Below are 12,334 nucleotides of genomic sequence, written 5' to 3' on the forward strand. Positions count from 1 at the left end.
AGAAATTCCTATTCCACGAACCTGGCGTGTTTATTTAGCGACTGGATTTGATTTTCGCGGAAAAAATCGTGCTTGTTTTGGGTCGATCGGAGTCCCGACGCTGGCTTCCGTCTCCTACCTTGTCACTATATTATGAAGGAAGGTGAACGGGGACCATTTTCCCCGAAACTTCGTGTACGTATTAAAGACAACAACAGCTCACCACATGATAAGTTTTATCGATTTTTATTACCATTTTCTAGCAAATTTTCAGACCTAAACTTCGCCTCATATGTTCTCTATATTTTAATACCTACGTGACGCACACAGTGAGCCTGGGTTACCTGTGGAAAAGGTAGCTGATCGAGTAGACTAGTGGCTGAAAGTTTGGAAAACTCGAGGACGAACCGTTGCGTAAATTTAATGGGGCTGTTTCTTTTTAATGTTTTTATTACCCTACGAACTTAAGTTCAAAGTGAATGCATGTTTTTAAAGTTCTTTTCCTTTACTTTCGTGAAAATTGAGCAGTATTTTCGTCCTCGTCGCTTGAATAGTGCGGACCTGCGTGGAAACAATCAGCGATTGAATTTCACAAAAAAACACACTCCAGAGGATGAGCATGACGGCAATGGAGAGATATTATACAAAACACCAACGAAATGAAGATGACCCCTTCTTAAAACTTCGTTGCTATGCTCGAGAAAGGTTTTTTTTTCGGTAAAAGCCTTTCACCTCTTCAACGATCGATCCTTTCTTGGGTTCCAGTCCTTGCCCGACAGGTCACGCAAAAGCGTGACAAACGAACTTTTCCAAGAGCTTTGCAAAATCACATCGATTTTACTCGTTCAGATCATCGGTGACCCCTATTTTTTAAATCATGAATCACTTACTTTACTTACTATCTACAAAATATGATGAAATGAAAAAATTCTCACCGTAAAAAGTTATCTTTTTTTAACATTTTCTTTCCTCATGCCATCGAATTCCAATAGTGGTTGCAACGGATAGAGCTCACGAAAACGCTCGTCGAGGAAGAACTCTACTGTTTACCACATCCCTAGCGGCATACAATTATCTTAAAATCTCACTCCTAAAAACCTATGCACGGAAACTTTCACTCCAACAGTTTATTTTTATGATTTTCGATAGATGAGCAGATGAGCCTACATCTCGCTATTATGACCGATTTCTCGAAATTAAGGCATTTTTCCACTGCCATTTTCTCCGAAACAAAGTCGGTGACCCCCATTTTTTTTTCATTTTTGGAGTAAGTACTTTATGACCCAACTCTAGGCGAGAAATGAAGAAAATCTCACCGTAGGAAGATTTTGGCGCGAACGTCCTTAAGCTCCATATTGCGGCGTTCCACCGTTCCAACATTCCATCATTCACGCATTCCGTGTTTAAGTACTATCCTGTTTCGTTTCATTTCATTTCGTTTCGTTTCGTTTCGTTTCGCCGAATACTGTAAGCCTTGCGTGGTTGAGTTTCGCTCCAAGGGAACAAGGAAGTTTGTCATTGGAGTGAGTTAACACTTCCTCTTTCATTCTTTATGGGATCGACGTAACCTCTGGATACTGCATAAGCCCCCAAGAAGTCAAACTAAATATGTGATTTCGGATTGAGGTACGATTTCTGTGATATTTTTTAATACCGAGTTACGTAGGAATTCGTGAAGCTCAACATCCTTCTTTGATCACACTACGAAAGCTGAGTGGTTCTGCTACGCACTTTCAATGAGTTCTGTGGTCTTAAGAGAATCGTGGTTTAAAACTATCGGAATCTTTTATATAAATGTTAATTATTATTGTATCATAAGGAGAAATGTTAAGATGTTATGGCCATTTTGGACGATTAATCAAAGATCGCAGCATCAACAATCAAATAATAGCTTATTGTTCAGCGCCCTCGTTCGAGGTCCCAAGATCTTTTTGTTGTTACAAACGCTGAGTGTGAATTTTGGAATGGTAGAATTGAAATTTATTGCGGTTTTTTAGAAGGCGCTATCAAAAGAAAGGATCAATATTCGCATACATCTCGGCTGTGCGCCAATGCAATACATAGGAGTACTGCAAAAATTATAGTTCAACTATATACATATGTTTACCTATCTGCATGCTGCCTGCTGATCACTGCTACACTGCTCAAATAGGCGACGTTTCACTGAAAAGCTCGGTAAAGTATGAATTGGCTTTCTGTACTCGGTTCATTTAGGGGGTGGCTGTCCATTTCACCATATAAGTGCCCCAGTAAATACGAAGAGTCCTTCAATGCAATGAGAGACCTTTTCCTACAATATTTGTTTGTGTCTTAAGTAAGTGACTGAGGTAGTAAAGTCTTTATTTAACGAGCATGAAAATAACATATCAAAACTAATACCGTCACTTACAACTACCTGTCCAAACGCGTGACAAAAACATGTTCTGCAGATGAACTTTAAAGTTTACCCGCCCACTTGGGAAGGTTTTGGCACCAGTTACCCAAATGATCATAGCTGATTTATTTGCCATAACTAGGTAGGAATTTCAAGCAAGGTGTTCAAAACTGCAAAAGACAAAATGCCTGAACGCATTGCTGACGGTGAAGTGTTTGCGGAGTGGCACCAAAACGTTCCAAAGTGGCGGGTAACCTTTGAAGTTTGATTGTCAAAACTTTGAATTTTGACTGTCCGGCAGAACATGCTTTTGTCAAGCGTGTGGACAGCTAGTTGCAAGCGACGGTAAACTAGTGGCCCCCATTACAAGATCAAAATAATTAATAATTAAGGCTTGCAATAAAATTGTTAAAAATCTACAAAACTATGAAACAATGATAAGCATGCGACACTGTATTTATAATGAAAAATGATTTATAATTTGCTGATCTTTAAAAATGGTGTTCCAAAGAGAATTTTTAAAAGTCTTGAGAGTCTCTGCTTTTCTCATTTCTCTTCAATTGAAGGGAGTCAGTCATGATTATGGCAAATGCTCAGCTACAATGTACAAAGTGACGCAATCAAACTACTATCACGAGCAAAAAGACGAGCAAACTATATGGATAGTATCTATAATTTTGAAATGTTATTCTCTGGCAGAAAAAAATGATAGTTTAGAAAAGAAAATTAATGTACCTCAACAAGTAATTTACTCACAGTATTAACATTCTTGCAAAGAGTCCAGATGTAGAATGCCCCTGGGCGAGCGTACAAATGACAGCCTTGCATATATTCCCCTTTAGAGAAAAGATGAAAATTATGCTCTTGTGATGATAATAATAATAATAATAATAATAATAATAATAATAATAATAATAATAATAATAATAAATTCATTTCTATTGCGTCAAGTGCATCAAAATATGATCGCTGGTGTGTTACAATCAATTACAAATAATTGTTATACAATACATAATTACAAATATTAAAAAGCTTGGTTAAAAATTTACAATTTGTGGTAGAAATAATTATGCTAGTTAAAAAATATAACATTGGCTAATTAAACAAATGTACATCTATCTACAATCATAGACAGTAAGTAGCTGGGAAGGTAATGTAAATGAACCACACCAAAGCTGTATTTCAACCCTCTTCTGTTAAAGCGCAGAAGAAATAGTTTTACCCTCTCTTATATAGCCCCCCTTTCCCCCTTCAATGTTGGAGGGTAACACCACAATTTCCCACCAAGAACCATTCAGTTTTGTACAACATTGAATGAGGCGGGAGGGAAGAGAAGCAATGAAGAACTCAAACGTGCTAACCTTCCCAACAATTTCGTTGATGATTGTGTGTACACAATGTTAAAAGTAAATCTGTGACTACGTAAAATCCTTTAAAGTGTCTCGAAATAGATAAGTCTTTAATGAGGAAAGTTTGGAGGTGGCTGCACAGAAGGCTCAATTCCCCAATGTCTTCTTGGTACGTACTCTTTGACGTTCTAGTAAAAGCTTGTCGTTACATTTGAGTGAGTAGTTAGATTTAAATTTAATAGCGGAGCTCCGCGTGTGCCGAAGGCGTGCGCATGTGGAGCACCATAGTTAAGAAGATAAATGGTAACCCATCGATGCGAGAAATTTTGGTTCTATAGTTATGACGTCATCGACTGTCTGTACGTATCTACGTACATCCAGCCCTCCATGTATGCTAATGTGACCAGTATCATGCTAGTTTTCAGCATACATCTTTCATTTTGGACATCCATGTTTTGATCAATTGACACCTGTCAAAACAAGATATCCGCTGACCAGTATCACATGACCATATCGCGGGCTCAAGCTTAGAGCTCATCAAGGTCAGCTTTTTTTTATAAAGCTGACCACTGACCGGGTGCTGGTTTTCTATTGGATTGCAGTCTCATCCCAGGTTAACTAAACATAAGTGATGCTTCATTTTTCACACACTTTTTGTGCTTGATGCGGCTACACGGCTAATACTCTGTCAACTATAGTTCTTACACAGTCAACGCTTTTGGTGTTCAGATGGAAAATGGTTTCAATCCAGTTTGACATATGAAAGCTGTGGTCCACAATTGTGGCTACGCAGTTATTCAAGTGAAGCATTGGAGGGATATAAACTTAAAGCTGAGTGTTACTTTTTAATTTGCTTAGAGTTGCTTTTTTCTCTGTATTGCAATTTTTGGCGTAGCTCTGATGAGGTAACATGATGCCTGGGGGACCTATGACTAGAACAGAATCGAAAGGAGAGCAAAAGAGAACAATAACAACAAAAGAGAATACCAGTAATAGCTCATACTTGGTGGAAGAAGTTACTCCACAAATTCTTTCCATGGGCACTAAACTGTTTGTAATTTTTACGGATGGGTTATTAAAAGTGGTTTAATCGGTTTTTCCTTGGTTTAGGAATGAAACTTGAATTTTTTATTGTCAACTGGAATTAAATTCAATTATCTGTACTATTTTGGACACAAAGATAAAGTTGAATTGTTTGTTTGTTATACTTTAAAATGCGAGTGAACAAGTGCTTCTTTAATCCGTTTGCCCAACTGGTTTTCAATGTGCCATGAGTTGTAAAACTAGGGGGAAATTTCACTAGCTTGTGTTTTCAGAAGTTTTTTTAGTAATTTAGTGTTGGAGCGGATCTTGTTTGAAGTTGGTCCTTTCTTGGTTGCATTGCCGTATTTTGGCGATTCTTCTTCCAAGCCAACCTGGCATGTTTCAATGAAATAAATCAAAATGTGAATGATCTTGTATTCAGAGATAAAGTAGAATAAAGTACATCAGTAAAACTCTTTTTTTGACCTTAAACTTGTACAATTACTCTAAATAGAGAAGCCATATTGTAGATCAGAATGAATCATATCCCTTTAATCAATTCCCCTATAGGGTTACATTGCGTCACTAGTAAATGATTAACACCACATCTCCCTTTTCTAAGTATTCTACTAAATGATTAATATTCTTATTGCAAGAATTAAAAAAAAAGTGAACTGAAACATTTCGAAAGAAGACTAGCAAAAAAAATAATAATACACAGTGTTTCTCCGTTTGTCTCTATCGGTTGATATTGGACTACAAGTCAAGTCTTTGGCTTTATCAGTCGTCCTGAACGCGTACGCATGACAGAGTCCTCCGGTATAACGGCTGGTTCTGGCGCAGCTGGTCTGTCTTCCTAGTGGAATAGCTTGTCGTCACTGGTCGATGGCTTTTCGTCACTGCTCAACGACTCGTCAGCATATGGTTGAAGAGCGGACGGGTTTCTCCTCAAGATACTGCCATAGGCCTCTACCAGGTAAGATCGTGGCTTGCTAGCCTGCGCGCGGTTCTTGACCGTAGCTGGTCTGTTTTCGTCATGAATTCATACATGCTCACCTGGCTGGAAGGGGACCAATTCCTTGACTCTGTGTCGCAAACCGTAGTTCTGTTTCTGTTTTATCTTCCATTCACTCTCCTCCTGCCTCCATTCCTCTATTCCTGGCAGCTGGGTTGAAGGGCTGCTGGGATACAAGGTAGTGTACATCTTATCTGCCGGCCAAACAGTAACTGGGAAGGTGTCTTTCCACCTTGCAGCGGTGTGGATCGATAAGCCAGAAGAGCTTTGGCAGGGTCTTCTTCCTTCTGTAGCAGATTCTTCGCAGTTTGTACCGCTCTTTCTGCTTCCCAGTTAGACTGTGCATAGAGGGGGCTGCTCGTGACATGTTTGAACTCCCAGTCTCTAGGGAATTTGCCGAGTCGTACTGGGGGCTGTTATCTGAGCGCACAATTTCTGGTATCCCATGTCAAGCGAATACCGATTTGAGGGCTCGAATTGTTTCCATGGAGCTGAGTGAGGCTAGGTAGCTGACTTCGATGAACTTTGAGAAATAGTCCACCACATCAGAGAGGGCCACTTTTTGACGTAGCAAATATCCATGCCGATCGTTTGCCACGGTCTATCCAGAATTGCACTTGGGATCAAGGGTTCCTTGATATTTGGCCTCCGTTCCGTACACTTGCGGCATTGCTTGACAAGATCCTAAATTTGCCGACTAAGACCTGGCCACCAAACTGATCGCTTTTTCCTCTCGCGACATTTCGTGACACCTTGACGACTGTCATGGATGCGGTCTAGGATCTCCAGCCTTATGGATGTCGGAATAAGGATTGTGTCTGCCTTAAGAAGCAAGGCGTGGACGACTGAAAGTTCATCCTTGACTTGCCAGTAGGGTTGAAGTGCGTCTGGAACTCTGGGTCGTTCTGGCCATCCTTTGCTACAGTACTCCTTTAGCGCCTGGCAGACTTCGTCTTCCTCTTGTTTTCTCTAATCCGCTCAAGCTGTGTGTTAGAAGCTGGAAGGGAATTAAATATGTGATGAACATATAGGTTACCGGTAATTTCCTCTTCGGGTCTTGGATCATTCTTTTTGGTTTCCTCAACTATGGGTGCTCTGGAGAGTGCGTCAGCGGTGCTGAGGTGTTTGCCTGGCACATGGGAGACGCTGAATCGAACCTCAACAGTCAGTCGCATATGAAGCTGCTGGATTCTGTGCGACATCTCCTCTAAATTCTTTGAACCAAGGATAGGAACCAGCGGCTTGCGGTCTGTCTCCACAAGGAACCTTGTGCCAATTAGATAGTCGGCCAAGCGCTCGCAAGCCCAAGTGGTTGCTAGAGCCTCCTTTTTGATCTGGGCGTATGTTCTTTCTGTTGCTGTGTGAGCACGAGATATGAACACTATTGGCTTCCACTTCCCATCGGTTTGTCTTTGGGTCAGGATGGCAGACAACAGGGTTTTGAGGGAAGGATCGAATATTGCAAGTACTGGCGCAGAACTCAACTTCTCTTTGATCCCTTCAAAGGCACTACATTGCTGGGGGTCCTAGTCCTCGTTCTTCTTGCTGAGAAGTTCACGCAGTGGGTGGCTGAGTTCAGCCAAGTTTGGAATGTACTTTCCTGACTGCTTGACCATTCCCAGAAATCTTCTGAGCTCGTGTACATCGGTCCGTTCAGCTAAGTACTTTACTGCAGCTATCTTGCTTGGGTCGGCGCGAATTCCATTTTTTCCCACCAATTGTCCCAGAAATCGAACAGTCTCCTTTGAGAATTCACATTTCTTTGCGTTAAGTGTGACGGTTGCTTCTTGGAGCCTAACTAGGACTGCCTCTAGCCTTTCTTCATGCTCTGCTTGATTTGCCCCGTACACAATGATGTCGTCCATCCAACATTCAACCCCAGGTACGCATTCCAGGATTCTTTGCATGCTCCATTGAAAATGTTCTGGGGCGGAAGAAATACCAAATGGTAGATGCGTGTGGCAGTACCGGCCCGATGGAGTGATAAACGTAGTTGGCAGCTTTGTGCTCTCTTTCAACTTTCGTTGCCAGAACCCACTGTTGGCATCCAGCTTGGATATCACTTTCGCACTGGCCAGCTTTCCCAGTGTTTGCTCTGTTGTGGGCATGGGATGATTCTTGTGAAGTACAGCTTTATTCAGCTGAATGAAGTCACCACATACATTGTATATGGAGGTTTCCATTTGAATTTGGGACTACTACAATAGGTGAACACCACTCTGTAGGCACATCTACCTTTTCGATCACTCCCATTGTTTCCATACCGTCCAGTTCTCCCTTGACTTTAGGCAGCAAGGGGATTGGAACACGTCTTGGTTTGGTCTGGTTGAAGGGCTCGTAGGATGACGTCAGTTTGATCTCATATTCTCCGTCCATGCAACCCAGGCCACTGAAGAGCTTTGGAAAGCGTTCCTTAATTCCTTCTGCTGGCTGAGTCATCTGCCTTGTCTCCCATGCAGTAAATCATAGCATTGATCTGTAACAGTTGTTCTTTTTTGTTTAGTTTGGTCGAGATTCGGTACCGCTTGAACCATTGTATCCATTTAGGCCATTTTTCTGGATTCTTGAAATCAAAAGAAGCTGCTGGGGCGATAGGGTTGGATGCCATGTCACTCAATCTTTCCTTGATTTTCTCCGTTTGAACGCTCCTGACACCTTGTACAATTACTCTAATAGAGAACCACGCGAGCCATTTCAATTCTCCTATAAGGTTACATTGCGTCACTAGTAAATGATGAACACCACAAAACTGACAAAGTTTTTTATGGTTTCTAATTTTAGCATGATTCCTATTCGCTAGGTATTGACAGTTGACTCTGAAATGGCTTTTTTCCTTTTCCATTCACTCACTGAGAGTGTGCTTGTTTTCTTTTAAAACTTGTGTGGTTCAACAAAAGTTCATTGCCAAACTGGTGAATTCCAAAGTAAATTTCACTTGAAAAACCAATATTGCACTCATTGCTTTGTGATTCGACCATGCAGTATCAGTTTTTAGCGTAGTTAGCCAGTAAAGTCAAATCAAAAAAGAAAGCAAAAAAAAAATGATTTAATTATTAAAGCAGCAACCAGAAACATCAAAACATGGACAATTCAAAACCTTTTATTTTTACTAACCCTACAGGCAGTAAGATTAAATAACCAGGGAGCTCCACTTTTAGGCTTGGCGAAATCTATATTTAAGTAATAAGGTCACTAATATAATTTATGTTGGTGCCATGCCATAAATCGCCTTACATGTATATGTATAATAACTAAAACACTGGTGAAATATGGTCAAAGCATGAGGTATTACAAATAAGGCGTGTCAAAGTTTAACATGTTGTAACTTTGACAGTTGAATTTCTGGCAAACAATATAATCTATTCAATTCGTGACCAATTAATGCACGTACTGGTACTAATAATTTCGTAGATTCAAGTGATCAAAATTCCCTTATACGCCTAATATTATTGTAAATAAAAAAAAGAAGCACTACATATTTTGTTGATGTTTGTAATGGTGCTGAGCTGCTGGTCAAACCAACAGCCCAAGTCCTTTGCTACTCGCCAGGGGGCAATCTTGAAAATGATCATCCACGCACAGTAAGGGTTACATCAGACGGTTTATCCATGCAACTGCTGTCTTAAGTGCCTATCAGTAGATATTCATCATTAAGCTTGAGCCAGTCCAACAGCATCCATTGATGAAGATCCTCTATGCACCAATGCATTGCAGTAACTGCCTTGTCATGACTGGCATGTGAATCAGGTTTAAACGATAAGCTGTGTATAATTGTCGGCATAACAATGAACATAATTATTGCAGATAACAAACAAGATAGGGCCCAAACAGGAACCCTATGGAAGGAAAACCCTACTGCAAGGCAAGGCTATCAGAGAGATTCTAATTTATTGCAATGTGTTGGCTCCTATTGTGTAAGTACGATGCGAACCACTCCAAAACCTTCCCAGAAATGCCAAATCAAGATTGAAGACTACTTAGCAGACTACCGTGGTCGACTGTACAAGTATGAAGGAGTGAACTGAGATAAAGGAGAACCAGAAGAGTCACATGACCTTTAATTATTCATGTTCATCAAAATAACTAACTAAAGATACAAGTTCCTTAAATGTGGCTATTTAATGACTAGGGAAGTTTATGCATTAAAATTAAAATTTTACCACAATTTTCTTAATTCTGCGGAATCTCATCTTCAAGTGCCTTATGGCCAAACTGCGTTTTGGCTTCCATCAATCAAATGAACTCAATTGATGCGTGACCATAACCTACCAATCAGCAGCATTGTTTCCCCTGGTACATTCGAACTTGACTGTGAAGAATATGTAGGAAACTTTTTACTGAAGAACCTCTCAAAAGATAGCATAATATGTTATTCAAGCTGTGAACTAAACAACAACTCCAATTCACTCCACTATTCCCACCTATGTTTGGAAATTGGATTGATAGAAGCCAAAAGGCAGTGCTTAAAGGTGATGATATTCAGCAGAATTACGAAAAATTGCAGTAACAATTAGCAAATGGATTCATTAGCATAATATTCTCACTTGCATTCCTTGGGATGATGAACTTGAATTAGCTGATAGGATGGGCTCGTTCTTTGTTCAAAAAATAACTGATATTGGCACAAGACTCTACGTTATGGCTCAAGATCTTTCCACTGACTCACTTTTAAACTGTACATTGTCACCAACCCCCAAATTTAGTAAATTTACGGCACTTTCAGAACTGGTCCAGGAAGTATGGAAACTTATCGAAGGTAACGCAAAGAAAAGCTGTTCTTTTGATCCAATGCCCACCTCACTGGTTTCCAGCTGCATTGATGTCCTGCTTCCTGTGATCACAAAAATGATAAATCTATCCCTCGTGGATGGTGTGTTTGCTGATGTCTGGAAATGTGCACTTGTTAAGCCGTAGCTCAAAAAAAGCTGGTCTTGATCCACTTCTTAGTAAGTACAGACCTGTCAGTAATTTGCCATACATATCGAAGCTCACCGAAAAGGCGGTGTATAATCAACTTCATTTGCACATGACAGACAATTCTCTTTATCCTGAAATGCAATCATCTTACAGGAAAGGACATAGTACCAAAACAGCACTTCTTCGAGTTGTCAGTGATATCTTAATGAAGATGAACTCACAAGAGGTCACTCTACTTGTCATGTTGGATCTTAGTGCCGCCTTCAACACTGTTAGTCATGATATATTGATTAAACGTCTACACAAAGAATTAGGTATTGCTGATCTTGCCCTGAAGTGGTTTGAGTCATATCTCCATAACAGGGTGCAAAACGGCGGCATCGATGGATCGATATCTAACCCATTCATATGGTATGCATCTAAGCTCTTTAACATCATTGAACACAAGCTTCCTAGTGCTCACTGCTATACTGATAACACCCAGCTTTATCTTAGTTTTAAACCTAATAGACCAAGTCTTGCAAGCAATGGAGAACTGTATTGAAAAGATCAGGAAGTGGATGATTCTTGATAGACTGAACTGATTTTAATAGGCTCCAAACAACAATTATCTAAACTACAGCCAATCAGCATCTATGCAATTCATAATAGGTCCGTTGTTAAAAATCTAGGCTGTTGGTTTGACGCTAACCTAAGCATGTCTAAACATAATTATTACAAATGTTTGCAACTCTGCATTCTTTTATCTTCATAACATTAGAAGCATTAAGAAATATTTACACGAAGACAGGTCTCCATACGTTAGTTCATGCGTTTATTATGAATAGATTAGATTATTGTAACAGTCTTTTGTTTGGTGCCTCAAAGGAACAGATAGCTAAACTTCAACGTGTACAAAATGCTGTCGCAAGACTGCTAATGAACGTTGGAAAGCATTCGCACATTACTCCTATTCTATGAGTTACATTGGCTTCCAATCCAGGCTCGCATTAAATTTAAAATTATTCTATTTACTTTTAAAGCGGTTCATAATTTAGCTCCGTTATGTATTAACAGCCTCGTAACTATTAAATCTAAGATCTAATGATGGTCTTTACTTAGAGCCCCGTAAGGGTAAGGTGCTGAAGGCATTTGGAGCTCGGTGTTTCCAGGCAGCCAGCATCATTAAGAGTTTAGATAAATTTTAAAAAGCTATTAAAACGTTTCTATTTAATGAAGCTTTTAGTACTCTTTAACTTTGATATATTACATGTATATTCGCAAGATATTAAATTCTATTGTAAATTGTATTTAGATAAATAAGGTTTTAATTTTTATTCAGTGTAAAGCACTATTGATCTGTATATGTAAATAGGGCTATAATACTAATAAATTACATGTATTATTATTATTATTATTATTATTATTATTATTATTATTATTATTATTATTATTGTTCACTTTTGAAATTTTTCTTTCAGTGTTTGGGCTAAGTTGTGAACTGATGAAATTTCAAATTTTACATCACAAACCTCCATAAAATATAATAGTGGGAATCCTGTTGTTTCTACTTAGATAAGGTCCCTCAGATATTTTGTTCTCAACTTGGACTCCTTCCTCTGCACCATTGATCACTATCATCTCATAACAAGGGAGCCACTTACACTGTAGCTTTGCCCTCAGAGGGAGATGCACTTC

The 12,334-nt window shown here is 39.5% G+C and overlaps 1 protein-coding gene across 1 annotated transcript in view; it reads left to right on the top strand.

Annotated features, from left to right (window-relative positions):
* Positions 1-1,463: 1,463 nt before the first annotated feature.
* LOC138003716 (uncharacterized) overlaps positions 1,464-12,334 on the top strand; it is a 129,999-nt gene continuing 119,128 nt past the window's right edge. The window contains exon 1 of the mRNA XM_068849924.1: positions 1,464-1,605. The gene's annotated coding sequence lies outside the window, so the exon portion shown is untranslated. The remainder of the gene's footprint in view (positions 1,606-12,334) is intronic.

Source organism: Montipora foliosa, chromosome 5 (genome assembly GCF_036669935.1).
Source record: "Montipora foliosa isolate CH-2021 chromosome 5, ASM3666993v2, whole genome shotgun sequence".
NCBI lineage: Eukaryota > Metazoa > Cnidaria > Anthozoa > Scleractinia > Acroporidae > Montipora > Montipora foliosa.